We start from the raw sequence: 21,938 nt of genomic DNA, 5'->3' as shown, positions 1-21,938 counted from the left end.
TCTTTGGACTGTGGGAGGAAACCGGAGCACCCGGAGGAAATCCACACAGACACGGGGAGAAAGTACAGACTCCGCACAGACAGTGACCCGAGGCCGGAATTTAACCCGGGTCCCTGATGCTATGAAGCAACTGTGCTAACCACTGTGCTACCGTGCCGCCTTACAAGCCACAGTACATGAACGGGTATCCGACGTTATGGATTTATAATATAAGAGCCGTGCAGCAAAGGAAGAGGCCCTTCAGCCCATTGTATCTGTACTGGCCCTTTGGGAGGGCTCTCCCAATAAACCCCAGACCCTCGCCCTTTACCCCCAGCACTGTAATTTTCTTTTTTTTCAGGCCTTCATCCAATTCCCTTTTGAAAGTTATTGTTGTATCTGCTTCCAAATTCGAGGTCATGACGACTATGGAAAGCCAAGCTGCCTTCCATCCCCTCTGTCTCTTTTAGCCAATTGCCTTCAAACTGTGCCCCCTTGTGGAGTGTGAAATAAATAGTGGTAGGGTTAAGAGGGATGATATAAAATGGAAGGGTACAATTCTAAATGGGTAGGGTGGGGCAGAGGAACGTGGGGGTACGTGTGCACAGATCATTGAAGATGACAAGGTACGCTGAGAAAGTGACTGTCGGAGCGGTTTCAAGACCTGTGTATTGAGTCAGCTTCCACGTGGGGTTATTCCCTGTGGCTCAGCTCAGTACAGAGAGGAAACATCGACAATCTGGAAGAGATGGCTATTTAATCAAGTTTGTTACGTGTACACAGAGAACAGACCTGGATATCGGCCAAAATCTGTTCTGCCGACCAAAGACGAGAACACAGAACTTATACAATTTTCAAAAATCAATAGCCCAGCCCAGTTGGACGCTGTCCAATCCCTGAAGTTGCTGCGTTTAAACTTATCCAATGGAATTGCGAGCAATGTTTAAACTTCACCCAATAGAATTGCGAGCAGCCCATGATTGATCCTCATCCTGACAGCTGTGATTACTAGTAATTTGTTGAGCATTCACTGTCTGTGAGACACAGGACAACAAAACGAGCATCCTGGATTGTTTCTCAAAGACAAGGTATCAGAGGTGACATCCTTTTGGCCAAGTTAGCTATCCTAAATCCCATTTGATTACTTATTACTGCTATGTCCTAAAAATATATGTTTAATGGTTAATAATGATTACTCCGTACACTTAAACCCTGATAAACCTCAGCCTCAGCTGGACCATTGTGTCCAATTCTGGGCACCACGCTTCAGGAAGGATGTGAAGGCTATAGAAAGGGTGTGGAAAGGATTGGCAAGAATCATTCCAGAGATGGGGAACGGCAGCTAGGCCGATAGGTTGGGGAAACTGGGACCGTTCCACTTGGAGAGGGCAAGCATTATTGTTTTGAGAATGATTTCAATTAAATTTTTAAAACATTATTTTAACACAAAAGGTACAAAAGACATAAACAAATACTTTTTTTTTTGCAAAATCCCAATCCTAACCCCAGTCCCCCACCCCCTCCCCAAACCAACAAAACTAACCACACAAAAGGCGAATAAGATGCCCCTCCCACCCACCCCTAACATCCCTCTAATAACTAACAGCGACTAATTCTCTAAACGCCGCCATCTTCGATAGAACACCTCACACTGCACTTGACCTTCTCGAGGTGCAACAACTCCATCAAGTCCCCTCGCCATGTTGAAGCATTCGGGGGTGTTGCCAACCTCCAGCCCAATAGGATCCAGCTCCATGGGCTGCTCGCAATTCTATTGGGTGAAGTTTAAACATTGCTTGCAATTCCATTGGATGCTCCATGCATAAAGGGCAGCACGGCAGCATAGTGGTTAGCACAATTGCTTCACAGCTCCAGGGTCCCAGGTTCGATTCCCGGCTTGGGTCACTGTCTGTGCGGAGTCTGCACGTTCTCTCCGTGTCTGGGTGGGTTTCCCCCGGGTGCTCCGGTTTCCCCCCACAGTCCAAAGACATGCAGGTTAGGTGGATTGGCCATGATAAATTGCCCTTAGTGTTGGGTAGGGTTGCTGGGTTGTGGGGATGGGGTTGAGGTGTTGGCCTTGGGTGGGGTGCTCTTTCCAAGAGCTGGTGCGGACGCGATGGGCCGGGTGGCCTCCTTCTGCACTGTAAATTCTATCAAACCAACGGAGCGAAGGCCAGGACAACCTCCACCCCCTCCTTCTCCGCAGTTCCAGCAAATCAGAGACCCCAAAAATCCCCGCCAGTGGCAGGGTTCCAACCCCACATTCCGGATCGGCGACATGGTGTTGGAGAGGGAAAGTCTTGAGAGGAGATTTGATAGAACTGTTCAAAACCATTAAAGGCCTGGATAGGATAGGGAGAAACTGTTCCCATTAATGGGCAGGATTGTAAACCGAATGCGTCTGACTTAAGGTGATTGGCAAAAGAAGGAACGGTGACATGCGACATGAGGAAAATCGTTCTCAAACACTGAGTGTTTTGGATCTGGAATGCGCTGCCTGAGAACGTGAAGGAGACAGACTGAATCGTGGCTTTCAAAAATGTGGGTTATTATCGGGAAATAAAGAACAACAAAGAAGAACAACAAAGAAAATTACGGCACAGGAACAGGCCCTTCGGCCCACCCAGCCTGCGCCGATCCAGATCCTTTATCTAAACCCGTCGCCTATTTTCCAAGGATCTACTTCCCTCTGTTCCCCGCCCTGTAGGGCTCTGGTCCACCGCGAGGTCCACAGGTTAAATACAAGCTTGTCAGGACCAGCACTAACTCCCGCCCATGTGACTCCCGGCCCAGGGGACTGGAGAAACACGCGGGCCCAAAATATATGGTGTCCGGCCAGGTAATTGATGTCTTAACGGCACTGTGGCACAGGGTGCAAAACTCGATCCCGACACCAGTGGGCGCCCACCCTGTTTTTTCTCCGACGCGGGATTCTCTCCCGCATCTGGAACTCTGCCAGCAGCGCAGGGCGTAGGAATCCAGCTCCAGAAATTTCAGATTGATGACCTGTCAGCCTCACGACTCGTCCATTCAATTCCCAATGGGTGCAAGTCCGTATTATAATTGAGTTGTACCAGTTGACGTTGAATTAGTGAAACATTTGGTGAAGCCACAACTACACCGATGGAGCTGACCGCCCCACGTCTCCCCCCCCCCCCCCAACAACCCCCACACTATTGCCCAGTGAGAATGGTGCGTGGGAGGGGGATAAGATTAAGCAGGGTCCAGCTACTGGCTCAAGCACCATTGAGCTCCATCACTCCACCATTGGCAGCCATGCCTTCAATTGTCTCGACCCCAATGCTGTGGGACATAGCTTTAAATTGAGGGGAGATAGATATAGGACAGATGTCAGAGGTAGGTTCTTTACTCGGAGAGTAGTAAGGGCGTGGAATGCCCTGCCTGCAACAGTAGTGGAATTGCCAACATTAAGGACATTTAAATGGTCATTGGATAGACATGTGGACGATAAGGGAATAGTGTAGATGGGCTTTAGAGTGGTTTCACAGGTCGGCGCAACATCGAGGGCCGAAGGGCCTGTACTGCGCTGTAATGTTCTATGTTCTCCACCTCTCTCTGCTAAGACACGTCTTAAAACACACCTCTTTGGCCAAGCTTTTGATCACCTGTCCCAATGTCTACCTAAAATGGCTCACTGTCAACTATAACTTTCCTCCAAAGCACTTGCGACATTTACTGTGTTAATTCTTTTTTGAAGTAGGTGGGTGTTTATCACATGGCGTTAAAAGTCACTCTGGCCTGAAGAAATGGAAATAAGCTGGTGTACAAGTGGTAGAGGTTTTGACCTAATAAAGTAACCACCAGAGAATATCAAAGCTTCCTTCTTTTTGCTTTCAATGACAATCACAAAACATTTCCCCCGTATGGTCAGAACACCACCAGACAGGGATTGTTTGTAAATCCATGGGTGCCCAAATTGAATAAAACACCATCCACTGTGTAACTCGCCTCCTGACTCCCCAAAACCTGTCCACCATCTACAAGGCACAAGTCAGGAGTGTAGTGGAATACTCTCCACTTGCCTGGATGAGTGCAGCTCCCAACAACACTCAAGAAGCTCGACACCTCCCAGTAAAAAAGCAGCCCACGTTACTAGCATCCCATCCATCACCTTGAGCATTTGTTTCTCCCATTGTGCACTGTGGCCGCAGTGGGTCCCAGCGACAAGAAGCACGGCAGGAAATGGGCAGGGCTCCTTCGACAGCACCTTCCAAATACGTGAACTCTACCACTTAGAAGGGCAAGTTACATGGGACCCCCATCACCTGGAGGTTCCCCTCCAAGTCACTCACCACCCCGACTTGGTAATATATCGCCATTCCTTCGCTGTCGCTGACACTTTCTGCAACATTTCTGTAACTCCCTCACTAAGAAGGCAGCTAGCGACCACCTTCTAAAGATCAAAATTCAGGCTTTGCCACTGATGCTCACGTTCCAAGAATGAACCTGAATTTTGACACCAGAAACTGCCCAATGTCCGCCCCGCCCTTCCAACTCTCCCCATCCTCGAGTACTTCAGGAATATCACAGCCACGCTCCCGGTCCCTGGTTAATAGCTAACGGAAGCTCTGACATGAGCTTCAATGCCTTTTTCATAGAATTTACAGCGCAGAAGGAGGCCACTCGGCCCATCGAGTCTGCACCAGCTCTTGGAAAGAGCACCCTACCCAAGGTCAACACCTCCACCCTATCCCCATAACCCAGTAACCCCACCCAACACGAAGGGCACTTTTGGACACTAAGGGCAATTTATCATGGCGAATCCACCTAACCTGCACATCTTTGGACTCTGGGAGGAAACTGGAGCACCCGGAGGAAACCCACGCACACACGGGGAGGATGTGCAGACTCTGCACAGACAGTGACCCAAGCCAGAATCGAACCTGGGACCCTGGAGCTGTGAAGCAGTTGTGCTATCCACAATGCTACCCTGCTGCCTTGTTGAGGAATCACTATCTATGTTTCTGGCCCTCCCACTCTTCTGAATGTCACTGAGCACTTTGCATGTAGCTGAAATCTTATTTGATGATATTCCCGAGGTTCAATTCAACACTTCAAATTGGAAGTACATAGAACGTAGAACATACAGTGCAGACCATTCGGCCCATCGAGTCTGCACCGACCCATTTAAGCCCTCACTTCCAACCTATCCCCGTTACCCAATAACCCCTCTAACCTTTTTGTTGACTAAGGGCAATTTATCATGGCCATTCCACCTAACCTGCACGCCTTTGGACTGTGGGAGGAAACCGGAGCACCCGGAGGAAACCCACGAAGACGCTGGAAGAACGTGCAGACTCCACACAGACAGTGACCCAGCCGGGAATTGAACCTGGGACCCTGGCGCTGTGAAGCTACAGTGCTAACCACTTGTGCTACCGTGCTGCCCATATCGCAGGTACTCAAATTATGCGGGATGTCTTAATGATTTCTCTTGTTGAAACTTCCTTTGCTGAGCTGGATACCGAAGCAAAATACAATAAATTCTGGAAATTGAAAAGAAAAAGGAAAATCACCAGAGAAAGATCAGGCAGCAGTTAATATTTCAAATCAAGATGCCCCCTTCATCCTCATATTTATTAAGATGAAGTGGGATTATCAGTAGTGATTTTTAGCCTGAATGGTTCAACTGCTTGTTTAACAAAAGCCTGGGATTTCACTGTTGATCCATGGCACTGCATATGAGGAATTCTCAAGTGAGGATGAGTTGGTGTTCATCACAGATCCTTCAGCGTTGCATGTGTGCTGAGATTAGTGACAACTGCTATTGTTAATAAATCCCATCTGACGAGCACTACAGAAACTGATGGAGTTTAATTGTGGATTGATGGGTGGTACTAATTCGCAAGGCAGATTCTGACAGGGTGTCTCTTTTAGTAACACGCTTAAAACCATCCGGTCACATTTGCATAATCCTTGCATTGAAAGGGAAAATGGTCTTGCGCATTGTATCCCATTCACTACGGGAATGCATAGTTGCAGAGAATTTTAAGCTCACTTTAAGAATATTTACCTGTCAGTGGAATTAGAATAATGCGACAGAAAATGACTTTACTGGGGACTGTGGTGATATGCCTGTCAATAATATTACACTCAGCAGTGCGACCTCCTACCAGCAGGTGGTGCCAGACATCGTCGTGTGGCATCCGGCTATCGGCAGAAGGTTGGAAGGCGTACACGAGGGCAGTCGTACATAACGGTAGTTTCAGGAGAGTTTAATGTGACTATGTAACTTGGTCTGTATAACAATTCTGATTGTTTCTTTACTATGTGTACAACAATAAATTATCGTTCTGATGAAGTTACCAGCGGTTCTGTAGAATACTTGTAAAGAACAAGGACTGGGATTCTCCGAGCCCGCGCCGGGTTGGAGAATCGCCTGTGTCGCGGGAAATTCCCGCCACGCCGCTCCGACCCCGGGTCGCGATTCTCTGGCGACCAGAGAATCTGTGCCAATCGTGCCTGCGCGGTCGGCGCAGCCGCCAGTCGGGGGCCGCTGAAAGAGGCCCCCGAGGCGATTCTCCGCGGTCGACCAGCCGAATTCCCGCCAAGTTTCCGGCGAGTCCCGCCGGCGCGGTTCCAACCGCGTACCGGCGCCGGAGCAGCGTACAGCCCTCCGGTGCCATGCTGGCTCCTTGTGGGCCGCTGTATCGCTGGGCCAGGAGGCCTGTTGACGCCGGCGTACACAACTCCGGTGTCAATGTCGGCATCAACACTTGGCCGGGATTTCAGAGAATCCCGGCCAAGATCACGGACACGACAAGTACTATATGTGCTGTTGTAAATTAAAACATGATAAACACACCCCAAACCTCTTGTGCTACACACAGGTGAATGCTGTTTAGGTAACAGCACTCCTGCTTCAGAACATAGGGCGGGATTCTGTCAGCCTGGGGTCGGGCTGGAGAATCCCCGCGACTGGCACAAATCACGCCACGCCGCCCCTCTGCGGAGAATCGGCGCCATTGGCGCTGGCGTGGTTGGCGCGGCGCTGGCCGGCCCGCCGATTCTACGCCCTGGATGGGCCGGGCGGCCGTCGTAAATAAGCCGAGTCCCGCCGGCGCCGTCCACACTTGGTCTCAGCCGGCGGGAACTCGCCGTGGAAGGGTCGGGGGTGGCCTGTTGGGAGGGGGGGGGGGAGGGTCCGACCCCGATGTGGCCTGGCCCACGATCGGGGCCCACCGGCCTCTCTGGCTGGCGGCCTACTTCATTCCGCGCCGGCCACTGTAGTCCTGCGAGTCGACGAGAAACGAGACGGCGTTTCCGATGGCGTCACCACTTAGCCTCAGATCACAGAGTCCCGCCCATAAATACGGAGCAGGAGAAGACCATTTCCAAACATTCATTCCACACTATCAATTCTACTCAACCATTTAACTTCACAAGTAAAGGGTTTTTTTGTTTCAAATGCAATCAATGAAACTCCACATTGGAGGTGACTTGATCGAGGATTATTGAAATTATGAAGGGGTTTGAAAGCTCCAGAAGGTTTTTCAAGTTGTTGGGGAGAGCGAAGCTGGGGTCATCATTATTAAAGAGTCACGAATAGGGAATTTGGCAGGAACATCTTTACCCAGAGAGTGGTGAGAATGTGCTCACTCACACAGAGAGTGGTTGAGGTGAATATACAGGTAGATTAAGGGGCTGGATAAACACATGACCAGGACTGGATACAAGTTAAGGAATGGCAGCACAGACTCTGGATAGAATGTGTGGATTCTCGTTCATGGATCCATGGTGTATGGATTGTGAAATGCTGAGGTACAGAGGGATCTGGGTCCTTGTACAGAGTCATAAGGTGGAATTCTCGCGAAATGCGATTGGGTGGGGAATAGGTTCTGACGCTAAAATCGCGGCGGGCGCCAATTTGACGCCAAATCACAATTATCTGTCACCTCGACAGCGACGTCAATGCGGTCCGGAACGCACGTACAGTAAACGTTGTTTGCATGTCATTAACGGGCCTGACTCCGGGGCCTCCGCGATGCTCCACCCTCCGATGGGCCGAATTCCCAACGGCGAGGTTCACTTGTGCTTTTAAAAATCGTGAAACTGGCGTCGTGGCTGCTGAGGGGAAGAGGGGGTACGGAAAGTGACCAACATCGCCATAATTTGCTGACAGTCATGCCTTTGGCCGGGGTGGGGGGCTTCTGCCAGGGCCGGGGGGAGGTGTAGCTGGCAGGGGGGTTGGCCAGGAGGTGGGCTGTGGGGTAGTGGTGGACGGACACGGAGCACCATTGCCGCAGCCGGAAAGGCAGCCACGCAGCTGCACACGCCGCTAACAACCCACTGTGAACTTTGGGCCACGGGTCGTATAGGTCTCCCCCATAGTGTCATAGAGTCTCACAGCATAGGAAAGGCCCTTCGGCCCATAGTGTCTGTGCTGGTCAAAACAATGTGAGTAGCTCTGGAGGGAAAGTTACCAGCTCCTGGGATTCACTCTGACCGGAATTGCAGTTTGGATGGCGCACTTGAGGGTTGGGGAGATGTTTTATCCGTTCAGTATCACCATGTTTTCAAATTTACAAACAAATCATACGCCCCTCTGTAACATAGGGCGGGATTCTGCCGTACCCGGCGGGGTCCCCCGGCGGGACAGAGTGGCGTGAACCACTCCGGCGCGGCCCGTCCCAAAGGTGGCGGAATCCTCCACACCTTCAGGGGCTAGGCCGGCGCCGGACTGGTTTACGCCCCGCCGGCCGGCGTGGAAGGCCTTTGGCGCCCCGCCAGCCGGGACCGCAGGGACTCCGCTGGCCGGCGAGTGTCCGCGCATGCGCGGGGTGCGTCAGCGGATGCTGACACCACCCCCACGCATCCGCAGGGCGGGGATGCGTAGTAATAGAGTGCCCCCACGGTCTAAATGACACGTTATGCTCGCTTATGAATTGACATTTTTACGTATGCTGAAGGCCATCGGCAGCAGTGTTTCCGACAGTCTGGGCCCTCTCTCCCTAACCTCCCCCTCCTCACCTCTCTCTCATTTACAGGTGTACTCCATAAAACCTAACTCTTACACCCAAGCCTTTGGTCACCTGTTCCAGTGTTGTTATTAAAGATGCTAACAACAAGGTACCGCTACCGATCGTGGAGCGATTCATACCAGGCCGGCTCAAGAGGCTATGATTAGCGGAGTGAATGTAGATATCTTGGAGGGGTTCGGGGCTGGATGAGTGAGGCATTTTAAAATGGAGGGGCTACCTAACCGGATGCTGGTGTAGGCCAGTGGGTAATTAGTGAATGGGTCCTGATGTGACCTAGGGTAGCAAGGATTTGGATGACCTTAAGTTTGTGGAAGGTGGTCAATGGAAATCCAGCTGGAGTTCTTTGAAAGAGTCCAGTCTCAAGGTGGCAATGGCTTGGACGAAGGCTTCAGCATATTGGCTGAAGCATGGACGGTGTTGGCCGATTTCGCAGAGGTTGAAGTTGGAAGCCTTGGGGAAGGCTTGAATCTTTGGGGCAGCATGGTAGCACCGTGGTTAGCACTATTGCTTCACAGCTCCAGGGTCCCAGGTTCGATTCCCCGCTGGGTCACTGTCTGTGCGGAGTCTGTACGTTCTCCCCGTGTCTGCGTGGGTTTCCTCCGGGTGCTCCGGTTTCCTCCCGCAGTCCAAAGATGTGCGGGTTAGGTGGATTGGCCAAGCTGAATTGCCCCTTAGTGTCCAAAAAAAAAGGTTAGGTGGGGTTACTGGGTTACGGGGATCGGATGGAGGTGTGGGCTTCAGTAGGGTGCTCTTTCCAAGGGCCGGTGCGGACTCGATGGGCCGAATGGCCTCCTGCTGCACTGTAAATTCTATGATTCTATGTGGCTGGAAACTCACCCTGGGGTTAAATACAACACCAGTGTTGCGGAGCGTGTGGGTCAACCTTAGATAGTGGCCTGGGAGAGGGACGGAACCAGTGACGATGGAACAACGTTTGTGATGGGGGCTGAAGACAAGGGGGAGGATTTTCCACTTCTGATTTCGGGTGAAGGAATGGCAGAGCGGGTGGAGGATTGAATGGGAGTCCCAAAGCGGCTTTTATTCAGGAGGGGATGGGGGTATTTCCCCATTCGATTGTGTGTCCCCCCGCCCCCCCCACCGATGATGTAACTGGAATCCCAACTTTAAATGTTGGCATCCCAATCTGCATCTATTTAACTATGCGTATCAGGACTTTACGCCTGATAGCCTGCCCATGTTAAATTGTCCATTCAAGGTGCACCTGGCAAGCAGAACGAGCTGGATGTGCACAGGCAAGCACAGCCTCGGGCGGTGTGGGGGGGGGGGGGGGGGGGGGGGGGGGGGGGGCATGCCTTGGCCGTGCCATGGCTTTTCGTGCCCGAGATGACACTTTGCCCCAAAAAAATGGCAACATTCCGCCCAATGACTTTGTAATATTTACTTGGAGGATATAGGTGCTGATCAAGCACAGGTTGCTGGACAAGCCAATTGAGAGGTAGCGGCGGGGTGGAAAGAGCGTGGCGATTGAGTTAAATAGAAGTTGCGTTTGTTTTTGTCGAGCTCCTGTCAAAGTTACACCACTAGATTAGGGGGTAACCCCAACATTTGTTTTTAGCCCTTCAAGTCATTCATAGATTAACAGAAAACCCTTTATCGTCCTTCTTCTTTCAAACAGCCGTCTGGGGCACCAAGGGCTGAATGGGCTCCTCCTGTGCGGTGGCTGTATTGTCTGTGTACAAACCTGGTGATGACAAAGCCATACATCGACTGATGAGAATGCGTCCTGCGCTTTGCTGCTTTCTCTCTTTGTCCCCATGACAACTGAGTTACCAACTTTGCCTTTCTAGTCTGAGGCTAATAACAAAAACGATAACAAGTTGCAGTGATGTCATGGGCTGGATTCTCGGGGCCTGCGACTCCGGCAACGCAGATCGCGATTGGTCCGGTCGAAACCGAGGTTCGCGCCAGGCGCCGAACCGACTCCAAGCTCCGCACCCCCGTTGGTGACAAGATCGGGGTTCGTGCCCGCCCACCAGCGCCCTGATGACCCATTTGCATCTACTCATTGGGACCAGCACCAGCGTCTCGGGACCCTCCAGTCCTCTGGGCCGGGAATCACGTGGACGCAGATCACTACTCGTATTAACCAGCGTGGTCCTGATGTGGGGGAACATCGCCATGGGTCAAGGGGGTAACCCCTTTAAGGGAGTCGCCCCCTAAGGTCACCCGAGGCCCACCCCACAAGCCCCCCCACAATGCAAGAACTGCCCACCCCTCCCCTACCAGGTCCCCCCCCCACTGAGCATCCCCCACCCTAGAGACTCTCCTAAAGCGGGAGACACCCCACAGAGACGCTCTAGATAGGGAGACTCCCTAAACCGAGACCCCCTAGAGAGGGAGACCCCCCTCCTTAAAGATCTTCTGAATAGGGGACTTTCCGAGACCCCTAAATAGGGAGACACCCCCAAAAGCCCCTGGATAGGAGGACTCACCACAGACCCCCCCCCCCCCCCCGAACAGGTGGACTCCCCACAGACCCCCCTGAATAGGGGGAATCCCCCAAGACCCCCTGGATATGGGGACTCCCCTGAGACACCCTTGAATAGGGGACTCCCTGAGACCCCCACCTCAGAAAACAGACCCCTGACTGGAAGCTAGAGAGCAGTCCAGACAGAGGCAATGGAAGTAATTACTGTTGTCAAACTCACCTGGACAATACACCTGCTGACTCAGACAGAGGAAGCAGCACGTGTCCATTCCTGGAAAGAGAAAAGCAGTGACCTGTGGTTAAATGAGATGAAATGAATGAAAATCGCTTATTGTCACAAGTAGGCTTCAAATTAAGTTACTGTGAAAAGCCCCTAGTCGCCACATTCCGGCGCCTGTTCGGGGAGGCCGGTACGGGAATTGAACCGTGCTGCTGGCCTGCCTTGGTCTGCTTACAAAGCCAGCGATTTAGCCCTGTGCTAAACCAGCCCCTGTTACCCCCTCAGGTCGCAGACCACCAAGAGAAATTAACGAAGGGCTACGAGCTAAAGGTTCTGTTCAGAGCGTCTCGGGGGAGTTCCCCTATCCAGGGGTCTCGGGGGTGGGGGTGGGGGGCTGGTTGGCTGAGCAAGTGCAGCTTAAGCGCTGCTCGACCTTGTTAGCGGGGGGGGGCTGGCGAGTGCGGTGCCGGCAAATCAGCTGGCGAGCCTTCAGTTGCGGCAAGGTGCCCCCGTGGGGGCCTCGTTAAGGGACCAATTAACGTTGGATAGCGTTGCCGGGCTCACTGGGCCGAGCCTGGGGAATCCCGCGGCAATTCCCGCTCACTACAACACTGAGAAATCTTTCCCGAGAATCGCTCCCATAGTCGCTGTCTGAGCCGGAATCGGGGAACGGCGCCGTCTTTGCGATGCTCCGCCCCCTCAAACCCGGCGTATTCGGGGAGTACGCCCCACACCGTATGGACGTCACCTGAGTCCCTCCCCCGATGCTCCGCCCCCGATGGGCCGAGTTGCCGACGGCATCACTCGCGGGTGCTCACACCTCTCAGGGACCGCGCCTGTGGGGGGGGGGGGGGGGGGGGGTGGAGGAGCCGTCCTGCTGGCAGGGGGGGCTTCGGCGGGGGCTGGGAGAACTGGTGGGGGTGTGGTCCGGGGTCCGGGGGTGGCGAGGGCGGTTAGAGGAGGGCACAATCTGGCAGGTCGAGCCCGTGCTCGGCTGGCGCTCCGTATGGTGCAGCCACGGTCCCGGCCATTCTCCGGCCATATCCGCAGGTAAAGCCGGGGGCTGCACGGCGGCTAGCCCCCAACGGACGGAAGATCGGTGCGGGGTGGGGGCGCTGACTTTCTGGTCGTACGACCAGACGGATCCAAGCGGACTTGGCCGCAAGATCGGAGAATCCAACCCAAAATCTTTAATGAGGTAAAACATTCAAACAAAATTTGCCACCAAGTCACATGAGGAAATATTAGGGCATTTAACTGAAAGGTTAATGGCCAAAGGGGTAGGTTCGGAAGAGGGTTCCAAAGGAGTGGGGAGGGATGGAGTGGTTTAGGTAGGGATTTCCAAAGCTTCGTACTGAAGCCGACTGAAGGTAGAAGGTTGGAAATTGGGAATGGTCGCAAGTGCAGAATTGGTATCGGTCGATGGCCCTGATATCTCCTAATGTGCCTGGATGTCAGTATTTGTTTGCTGACACTGCTGTGAAGTGGCCTGGATTGTTGCGCCGTGTGAAAGGTGCTGATTACTCGTTTGAAATGCATTAGGCAGAAGCTGTGTACACATGGGCGAGGCTAGCGAATGGACCCTCTGGTTGGACATTTCTACTCAGCTCCTCTCCATTGTCAGCTCAGCGTGTCTGACAATGCAACAAAATTCCACTTCCTGCAAACACACGATTCTCCTATTATAACTCTCCATTGAGTGAGTGGGGGGGAGGGGGGGATGGGGGGGAGAATAGAGTGCTCTACTTAGTGACCAAACCTTCACCTGTGAATGGAATGTTTACAACGCCCGTCCCCATTGCTGACTTTACAATGCAGTGAAAGTGCTTTAAAATACATTCTAATATGATCCAGGCAGCGCGCAACAAGAGGATTTATTAAAGCTCATCTTCTCACTCTGGGTCAGAGGCCAATTTGAAATTGATATCCTCATCGTGTAGCAAAAAGGTGAAATTGCCTTACCACCAGTATTGCGGTCTCGTCAGACTCTAATATCGCTACTGGAGGTTTGGGATCTTTTTGTTTCTATTGGATTAGAGAGAATTTAGACAATCCTTTGTACAGTTTTTCAAAGGAGGATTGGGGTGATGCACAATAACGTCACTGTGGACAGGCTGGACATGTGTCGCTGTTCAGGGCACTAGCCTTTCAAGACAGCACAGTAGCATTGTGGATAGCACAAATGCTTCACAGCTCCAGGGTCCCAGGTTCCATTCCGGCTTGGGTCACTGTCTGTGCGGAGTCTACACATCCTCCTCATGTCTGCGTGGGTTTCCTCCGGGTGCTCCGGTTTCCTCCCACAGTCCAAAGATGTGCAGGTTAGGTGGATTGGCCATGATAAATTGCCCATGGTGTCCAAAATTGCCCTTAGTGTTGGGTAGGGATACAGGGCTATGGGGATAGGGTGGAGGTGTTGACCTTGGGTAGGGTGCTCTTTCCAAGAGCCGGTGCAGACTCGATGGGCCGAATGACCTCCTTCTGCACTGTAAATTCTATGAAGACCTTAAAAGAGAGTCTTGCAATTCTATGGTGCATATTTGGACTTGCAGCTGCGTCTCCTTTTCAACCTGACTGTGTTGAAATGGAGGATCTCGCCGACAGGGAATTCAGCCCCTGATATCAACATTTGCAATTGAAACAAAACTTGGACATATTGTGAAATGAGGAGGATGGGATTCGAGAGGAGAAAGGCAGAATGCGGAATGGGTAGACACGCGCCAGGTGACATTTAATGTAGACAGCGGCACAGTGGTCAGCACTGCTGCCTCACAGTTCCAGGATCCCGGCCTCGGAAGGACTGTGTGTGCGGAGTCTGCACGTTCTCCCTGTGTCTGCGTGGGCTTCCTCCGGGTGCTCCGGTTTCCTCCCGCAGTCCATAGATGTGCAGATTAGGTGGATTGGCCAGGATAAATTGCCCCTTAGTGTCCAAAAGATTAGGTGGGGTTACGGGTGAAGGAGGGAACTTAAGTAGGGAGCTCTTTCCAATGGTCAGCACAGTCCCGATGGGCTGAATGGCCTCCTTCTGTAAATTCTATGATTCTATAAGTGTGAAGTGGTATATTTTAATAGGAAGGAAGAGAAAAGGTACAATTCTAAAGGTGTGGTGGTGGGGGGAGTGCGCGGGGAGTGGAACTAGCTACATTGCCTTTGTAGAGAACTAGTACTGACACAAGGGGCCAAATAGCCTCCTTCTGTCCCGTAACCATTTTATGATTCTACAAATTATTCTAAATTCAGAGCCTAGAGTTGCCAATCCTCTGGGATTAACAAAGACCAAAGAAAAGTACAGCACAGGAACAGGCCCTTCGGCCCTCCAAACCTGTGCCCATCATGATGTTCTAACTGAAAAATGACTTTCTGCCCTTCCTCGGTCCGTACCGATCTATTTCCTCCCTATTCATGTACCCATCGAGATGCCTCTTAAATGTTGCTAATGTACCTGCATCCACCACATCCTCTGGCAGCGCGTTCCAGGCACTCACCACTCTGTGAAAAACTTATTCCGCATTTCTCCCTTAAACTTTCCCCCTCTCACCTTGAACCTGTGCCCCCTGATAATTGTCACCTCCACCCTTGGAAGAAGCCTATGACTATCCACCCTGAGGTCTCCCCTCAGCCTCCATCTTCCCAGTGAAAACAATCCTAGTTTATTCAACCCCTCCTCATAGCCAACACCCTCGTGATCAGGCAACATCCTGGTGAACCTTCTTTGCACTCTCTCCAACGCTTCCGTGACCTTCTGATAATGTGGTGACCAGAACTACACGCAATACTCCAAATGCAGCCTAACCAAGGTTTTACATAGCTGCAACATGATTTCCTAAAACCTGTACTCAATGCCCCGGCTGATAAAGGCAAACATGCCATATGCCTTCTTAATCACCTTGGCCACCTTTGTTGCCAGCTTTAGGGAACTGTGGACCTGCACGCCCTGATCTCTTTGTATGTTAATGTTCCTCGCATTGTCCAGATTAAACTCCATCTGCCATCCCTCTGCCTAAGTCTCCAATCTATCCATATCTTGTTGTATCCTTTGACAATCCTCGGCACTATCAGCAACTTCGCCAATCTCCCGGTCATCTGCAAACTTACTAATCAGACCACCCACATTTTCCCCCAGATCATTTATAGGTACAACAAACAACAAAGATCCCAGAACTGATCCATGCGGGAAAATCACTAGCTACAGATCTCCATGCGGGAAAACCACTAGCTACAGATCTCCATTCTGAAAAACACCCTTCCATCGCTACTCTCTGTCTTCTATAACCGAGCCAGTTCTGTATCCATCTAGCCATCCGAATCCATGTGATTTTAGATTTTGTACCAGTCTGCCATGTGAGTCTGCCTTGTCAAACACCTCACTAAAGCCCATATAAACTACATCCACAGACCTTCCCTCATCAATTTTCTTTGGCACCTCTTCAAAAAACTCAATCAAGTTGGTGAGACCTGCGTACAAAACCATGCTGCCTGTAACTAACTAGTCCATTTTCCTCCAAATGTGCATATATCCTGTCCCTCAGCATCTTGTCCCAAACCTTCCCCACCACTGATGTCAGGCTCACCGGCCTATAATTTGCTGGATTATCCCTGCTTCCTTTCTTAAACAAGGGAACAACATTGGCTATTCTCCAGTTCTCTGGAACCTCGCCTGTGGTCAAAGAGGATGTGAAGATATCTGTTAAGGCCCCAGCTATTTCTCCCCTTGCCTCCCGTAGTAACCTGGGATAAATCCCATCCGACCCCGGGGACTTGTCTATTTTATTGCAGTTTAGGATACTTCCTGCTTTGATATATTGACGTTCTCCAGAGAGTTCACACACCTGTCCCTGACCTCAACATCCGTTATGTCCTTCTCCCTGGTGAATACCGATACAGAGTACTCATTAATGATTTCACCCACTTCCTGTTGTTCCACGCATAACCGAACTTCACTGTCCTTGAGGGGGGCCTACTCATTCTCTTGCTCCTCATGTATGTATAAAAAAGATTGTCCTGGACTGGAGCACCCAGGAATTGAAGGTTAATCCCAGGACACAGTGCAGTGAGCGACATAGGGAAAAAAAATCAGAGGGAAAATAAAAAAATACAGCTTCAATTCTCCACTTTGTGTATTTTTAAAAATTACTTATAAAAACATTTGAGATGGCAAAGAAAGGCAATTTTCTTCAGACCAGGTGGGGCATTTGGAGGCAAGAGGTCATGTGGTTAAAACCTGCGGGGACGCATTAACCAGAGTTGGCAACCCTAAGTCAGAGAACTCAAAGGGAAAAGATGGATGTGAATGTTATAATGACGTCTGGCCCGAGATGATAGTCAAGAGGGCTCCTCGATCTTGCCAAAAGCTAAGCTGCTAATTATCAATTGGTTTAATGATTTAAATAGAATTAAATTGACATAAACAGACACTTCCTACAGATTAATGGAACAGATGTTTTAAACAGAAATTGAGATAATTATCCTTGATTAATAAACCTTATTTATCATCATCTGCGACAAGAAACTGATCGCATTAGTTTAACAGCCCTTACTGGGTATGAAGTGTGTATCAAAACATCTTAACATCTGCCTTGATGTGTATTAAAGATCCATGTGAACTAACTTATTGAAGAATTCACTAATCTTTCTGATTTATTACTGACGCATTCATTGAGTGTAGCACTGTTCAAAGTCTGTAAAATACATGACGCGCAATATGTAAATACAAATTTTCTCTTCAGCTCGCTAATTTGTAACAGGCAGTACAAGAAGCCTCCCCGAACAGGCGCCGGAATGTGGCGACTAGGGGCTTTTCACAGTAACTTCATTGAAGCCTACTCGTGACAATAAGCTATTTTCATTTTTCATTTTTTCAACAGAAAATTAATATTTGCTTTTCCGGAATGAATCTTTATTTAAGTTTTCATTGCTCATCATTGGTTTTCAGGGAGAAAGTGGTCTGTGCAACATGTCATTTGGGGAGGAGAGCGTGTGACATGTGCGCTAGAAAATAATTGAGACATGTCTCTGTGGGGAAGGATCCTTGCTCCTGCCGGCCTTACAATATTTAACAAATCACATTTAAACAGCATCTTTAATAATAATGATCTTTATTAGTGTCACGAGTAGGCTTACATTAACATTGCAATGATGTTACTGTGAAAATCGCCTGGTCGCCACATTCCGGAGCCTGTCCGGGTACATAGGGGGAGAATTCAGAATGTCCAATTCACCTAACGAGCAGGTCATTCGGGGCTTGTGGGAGGAAACCGGAGCGCCCGGAGGAAACCCACGCAGTCACGGGGAGAAACGTGCAGACTCCGCACAGACAGGAACCCAGGTCCCTGGTGCTATGAGGCAACAGTGCTGACCACTGCGTTACCGTGCCGCCCATATTTGTGTCAGAAGTAGGCTTACACGAACACTGCAATGAAGTTACTGTGAAAATCAACACAGCTCAAAACACCTCAAGGTGCTTCACAAGAAATTTATCAGTCCGAATTTGACACCAAGGCACAGAAAGAGATAGTCGGGCAAGTGAGCAGAAGCCTGGTCTAAGAGGTAAGTTTTAGGTGGTAGGCAGAGAGAGTGCCGGAGGATGGCAGGTGGGAATTCCAGAGTTTAGGGCCCAGAGAGCAGCAGTGCTCCTGCTAATGGTAGGGTGATTAAAATCAGGGATATTCAACAGACCATGAAGGTGCTAACATCTCCAACAGTGATGTGGGGCTGGAGAGGGGGGAAACAAGGTGAAGGAGGAGCGAGATTGGAGAACAGTAATTCAAATTTTAATTTAATTTCAAGACTTATTATTGACTGGAAAATAGTAAACCTAACAATTTTACACCTTTCACTACCCCAGGAAGCAACTGTACTGCCAACCTAGTGCACAGCCATATTTCACAAACAGCAATGTAACAGTGAACAGGTAATCAGTTTTTAGCGGTGATGGTTGAGGAATGAATATTGACCAGGGCTGGTGGGGGTGGATAACTCACTCACTTTTCATCCAAAGAGTGGCAAACGTATTTTTGGCAAATCTACTTAAACCTTATCAGAATCTCTGGGACAAATAACAGCGAAACGCGGACCCAGGAAACAGAATTTGTTTTTAAAAAAACACCTTCGATAAACGAAATCCTTTCCTTTCTGACAAATTGATACCTCGAGAATCTAGTTCTTGGGTGTCAGGTTAATGAGGTGGATAAAGCAGTAAACAGTGAAGTAATTATCTCCTTTTCGCAGGAGTGTTGTTCTATTTAGTTGCCTGAGATGTGAATTTGGACGGTGGAATCTTTTCCCTGTATATCAGGCCACACTTGTTAACCAAATTCACTGGGTACAGATGCTCCTGTTTGACACAGAACATAATACTTTATAAGTTGTTCTTGGCAGGTGTGACTTGTGAAATGATACATACTCTAATCAACACGCTGGCCTCGTGTGATAGGACATATGGGTAAAGAGAAGGCAGATTTTTCCATCTGCTCTGTCCTCATCAGCCATTCCCCTGCTGCTTTCCCCATGACATTTCTGTCACCTCCCCCAGCTCTGCTTTGGCCTCTCTGCTTTCCAAATCATGGCCGCTTGTTCACCCCTGATTTTGAACACTCCTCCATGCATTGCTTTCAGCTACCTGATCCCTCAGCTCCGGAGTTCCCGCTCTAAACCTCTCCGCCTCTATCCCTCTCCCCTCTCCCTGGAAACCAATCTCCTCAACCAGGATTTTGGTCATCTGGCTTGATTTATCATCCTGTGGCTTGGTGTCAGAAATGTTTTCATTGACACCATAGGATTACACAGGATATACAGCATGGTGATCGTTCAGCCTGAGCAGTCCACACTCCTACCATGGAACTACCATCGGGACCATCCCTTTCCCCTTATGTGTTCATCCAGTTTGCCATTAAATGACACGCGAGACTGTCATAATATACACCAGTATATCATGGTGCAGACACACACTGATGGACACACACAGGGACCAATCAACATGTACTAACACCGCAGCCAATCACCAGTTAGAATACACACACTATAAAGGCAGAGGGCACCACGGTTCCCGCTCATTCTGGGTGCTGCCTCTCAGTGTAACAAGAACTCATCCAGCCCAGCACAGACTCATACCACCAGCCGAGAGAATCAACTGGTTCGGACAAGGCTTAGATCTCTAGTTTAAGTCAGCATCATTTAGACCCACAGTCATCGTGTGTTATTTAGTTAGAAATAGTTAATAAAATTGAGTTGAACCTTCATCAGTGTTGGAAGTGTCTGTTCATCTCTCAAGTCTACACTAGCCAACACTTCAGAGACTATTCCTTCAACTATCTCGCTGTGGTAATGAGTTCCATATTCTCACCACTCTTTGTTCAGAGCCCTGGGGCATTTTACTATTTCAGTATGCCATATAAATGTAAGTGGTTGTCATGATAATGGTTTCTGCTTCATTGACGGTGGCCTATGAATTGGAGACTCTTTGAGGAGCGGCCAAAACTACAAAGGCCCCAGTATGGTGGCAGGAGCTTGCAGATTTCTTGGCAAAAGGGGCCAATTTAAGTGAGCGCTGGCTCTTTTGCATATGCAAGTAAGAGACTTAATATCCATTTAAGGTACACACTGCCAAGTTTGGTTGCCCCTCGAGCCAGCCAATGTTAGCATTTAATTGCACTATGACTCCTGACCCTGATTGGTCAGGCGCGTGGACACGGCCCACACTGCTTCCGCCGATCCACAGGTGGCTTTGGTCACCACTGATGTCACTGGTGTGCACCCATCAGCTGGTCCCAGTACTAGATTGCACCAGCACTGTCAGAGGGTCAGTACTGAGGGAGAGCTGCACTGTCAGAGGGTCAGTACTGAGGGAGTGCTGCACTGTCAGAGGGTCAGTACTGAGGGAGTGCTGCACTGTCAGAGGGTCAGTACTGAGGGAGTGCTGCACTGTCAGAGGGTCAGCACTGAGGGAGTGCTGCACTGTCAGGGTCAGTACTGAGGGAGTGCCGCACTGTCAGAGGGTCAGTACTGAGGGAGTGCCGCACTGTCAGAGGGTCAGTACTGAGGGAGTGCCGCACTGTCAGAGGGTCAGTACTGAGGGAGTGCCGCACTGTCAGAGGGTCAGTACTGAGGGAGTGCCGCACTGTCAGAGGGTCAGTACTGAGGGAGTGCTGCACTATCAGAGGGTCAGTACTGAGGGAGTGCCGCACTGTCAGAGGGTCAGCACTGAGGGAGTGCTGCACTGTCAGGGTCAGTACTGAGGGAGTGCCGCACTGTCAGAGGGTCAGTACTGAGGGAGTGCCGCACTGTCAGAGGGTCAGTACTGAGGGAGTGCCGCACTGTCAGAGGGTCAGTACTGAGGGAGTGCCGCACTGTCAGAGGGTCAGTACTGAGGGAGTGCTGCACTGTGAGAGGGTCAGTACTGAGGGAGTGCTGCACTGTCAGAGGGTCAGTACGGAGGGAGTGCTGCACTGTCAGAGGGTCAGTACTGAGGGAGTGCTGTACTGTCCAAGGGTCAGTACTGAGGGAGTGCCGCACTGTCAGAGGGTCAGTACTGAGGGAGTGCCGCAATGTCAGAGGGTCAGGACTGAGGGAGTGCCGCACTGTCAGAGGGTCAGTACTGAGGGAGTGCTGTACTGTCCGAGGGTCAGTACTGAGGGAGTGCCGCACTGTCATGGGGTCAGTACTGAGGGAGTGCTGCACTGTCATGGGGTCAGTGCTGAGGGAGTGCCGCACTGTCAGAGGGTCAGTGCCGAGGGAGTGCCGCACTGTCAGAGGGTCAGTACTGAGGGAGTGCTGCACTGTCAGAGGGTCAGTACTGAGGGAGTGCTGTACTGTCCGAGGGTCAGTACTGAGGGAGTGCCGCACTGTCAGAGGGTCAGTACTGAGGGAGCACCGCACTGTCAGAGGGTCAGTACTGAGGGAATGCTGCACTGTCAGAGGGTCAGTACTGAGGGAGTGCTGCACTGTCAGAGGGTCAGTACTGAGGGAGCACCGCACTGTCAGAGGGTCAGTACTGAGGGAGTGCTGCACTGTCAAAGGGTCAGTACTGAGGGAGCACTGCACTGTCAGAGGGTCAGTACTGAGGGAGCACCGCACTGTCAGAGAATCAGTATTGGGGGAGTGCTGCACTGTCAGAGGGTCAGTACTGAGGTGGTGCTGCACTGTCAGAGGGTCAGTACTGAGGGAGTAACGCACTGTCAGAGGTTCAGTGCTGAGGGAGTGCCGCACTGTCAGAGGGTCAGTACTGAGGAAGTGCTGCACTGTCAGAGGGTCAGTACTGAGGGAGTGCTGCACTGTCAGAGGGTCAGTACTGAGG

The sequence above is a fragment of the Scyliorhinus canicula genome, chromosome 8, assembly GCF_902713615.1.
Source record: "Scyliorhinus canicula chromosome 8, sScyCan1.1, whole genome shotgun sequence".
Taxonomy (NCBI): domain Eukaryota; kingdom Metazoa; phylum Chordata; class Chondrichthyes; order Carcharhiniformes; family Scyliorhinidae; genus Scyliorhinus; species Scyliorhinus canicula.
This window is presented reverse-complemented; position numbering follows the sequence as displayed.